Here is a 2,500-nt window from a genome sequence, read left to right as displayed (position 1 = left end):
GCTGTTGTTTACCTTTTGGGTTTTTTGTTTTAGGGGGTTTGTTAGGTTTTTGTATATGTATTTTGGTGTGGTTTTATTTTTTATTGCGTTTTTTGGGGTTGTTTTGGTGTTTTTTTGCCTGTTTTGTGGGTTTGGTGTGTGGGTTGGTGTTGTGATCCTGAGTAACAAAAATACGTGTCACTTCATTTGACTTTGGGTTGTTTCTTGTTTACTTTCTCTTTTAACGTATGTCTTCCTCTTTCAATAACTTTAATATGGATTTGTGTTTTACTTTATTTTTTGTTTCGTTTTTTGGTCTAACTTTTTGAATTTAAACTACTTTTAGGATTTTAGTTTTGAATGTGTGTGATGATCCTGAGTAAAAAAAATGCCACCAAAACACCCCGGAAGTACGTGTCACTTGTTTTCTACTTTGGAATAAATCACATTTACTTAAGTTTCTCTATAATTTTATAGTCAAAATAATTTATTATAAATTTTCGTTGCGTTTTTTGCTTAGAACTTGATGCTGTGTTTCAGTTTTGGTGCGTCGAGATGTGTGTGGTGAGAGTTGATCCAAAGTAATACAAGCAGCCAAAACACTGAGGAAGTACGTGGAGATTCATCACTCAACTGAGCTTCTCTATTATAATCTAAACATACTTAATATATTACTTACCTATACTTATTATAATATAAAGAAAATATGTGATACTTTTTTGTGTGTTTTTCAAAATAATATGGATGCGATTGATAAGGACAGATATATAATATATTCAGATTTCGTACAATGACTTACATTATCGTACTTTAAGTTTTGAATCATTTTTAGGTATTGGTATAGGTTTAAGTTAATACAGCAAATGAACATGTATTTATAAACTTACTTAAAATATCCTAATAATATAGATGCGTTCAATAAAGGACATAAAAATGCATAACAGTATCATACCGTGATATAAAGTGTCGTACATTCAACTTCCGCCATTTTAAAACATCAATATACGTGTACTTGAAATACTAAAAAAAAAAAAAAAATGTATATGGCAAAACTTACTAGAACAATATAAATCCGTTTAATAAGGAAATATATAAAACCCATCAAGATTTCGTACCATGAATTATCGTACACTATTTTTTTGTAATGTTAAAATATCAATGCGCATTAGATATAAAGAACAATTATATATTTCTAAACCCACACTGGCATAACAAGCACAACACACACGTGCCATGTAAACAGTGCCATATGCTGAGCAGCACGTGGCACTGTTTACACTGTGGTGGTGGTGATGGTGCTACTACTACTACTACTACTACTACTACTACTACTACTACTACTACCTGGATTAAAACACCAGTATTAATAATATATTCTATTTTATTACTAATCATCGATACAGTTTTATTTTCGAGGACGGAAATTCCAATAATAATAATAATAATAATAATAATAATAATAATAATAATAATAATAATAATAATAATAATAACAGGAATCAAATGAAAATCTGTCTGTCTGTCTGTCTGTCTGTCTGTGTGAATGAGACAAATTACTATTACTACTATTATTACTACTACTACTACTACTACTACTGCTATAATAATAATAATAATAATAATAATAATAATAATAATAATAATAATAATAATAATAATAATAACAATAGCAATTACAATTACAATTACGAATCTATTTGTAATCTATGTAATCTCATCACATTTTTAAAGGCGTTGCTTATAATTATCGTACTTACCCTAGTAATAATAATAATAATAATAATAATAATAATAATAATAATAATAATAATAATAATAATAAAAATAATAATAATAATCTTGAATTACTTCCATCACAGGCAATAATTTGTTGTAATACATTTTTATTTAATGACTTAAAATTACACTATCTAAAATAATAATAATAATAATAATAATTTCTATAGATAACTTAATTCTATAGATGATTTGACCAGGCGCTTGTCTTTTGTTTATGAGAGAGAGAGAGAGAGAGAGAGAGAGAGAGAGAGAGAGAGAGAGAGAGAGAGAGAGAGAGAGAGAGAGAGAGAGAGAGAAAGATAATATAGGGTCTGAATTGCATGCTCTCTCTCTCTCTCTCTCTCTCTCTCTCTCTCTCTCTCTCTCTCTCTCTCTCTCTCTCTCTCTCTCTCTCTCTCTCTCTAATATTAATTTGTATATATATAATTTTAATATAATTTCTGGACGGAATTTTTTTTTCATGTATTTTTTGTGTGAAAAGTAAAATAATTATATATATATATATATATATATATATATATATATATATATATATATATATATATATATATATATATATATATATATATATATCATAACTATTATATATAAATTCAATTACATAATTATATAGAGTTAGCATTTAGTAACTATAATAATTTGTATAAGTAATTATTTATTATTATTATTATTGTAGAGAGAGAGAGAGAGAGAGAGAGAGAGAGAGAGAGAGAGAGAGAGAGAGAGAGAGAGAGAGAGCAAC

The 2,500-nt window shown here is 27.2% G+C and overlaps 1 protein-coding gene across 1 annotated transcript in view; it reads right to left on the bottom strand.

The window, feature by feature from the left end:
• Position 1, bottom strand: part of LOC135096273 (translocating chain-associated membrane protein 1-like) — a 12,626-nt gene extending 12,625 nt beyond the window's left edge. Inside the window, exon 1 of the mRNA XM_063997645.1 lies at position 1. This exon is cut by the window's left edge and continues 242 nt beyond it. The gene's annotated coding sequence lies outside the window, so the exon portion shown is untranslated.
• Between the last annotated feature and the right edge of the window lie 2,499 nt (positions 2-2,500).

This window comes from Scylla paramamosain, unplaced genomic scaffold, assembly GCF_035594125.1.
Source record: "Scylla paramamosain isolate STU-SP2022 unplaced genomic scaffold, ASM3559412v1 Contig3, whole genome shotgun sequence".
Taxonomy (NCBI): Eukaryota; Metazoa; Arthropoda; class Malacostraca; order Decapoda; family Portunidae; genus Scylla; species Scylla paramamosain.
This window is presented reverse-complemented; position numbering and strand designations above follow the sequence as displayed.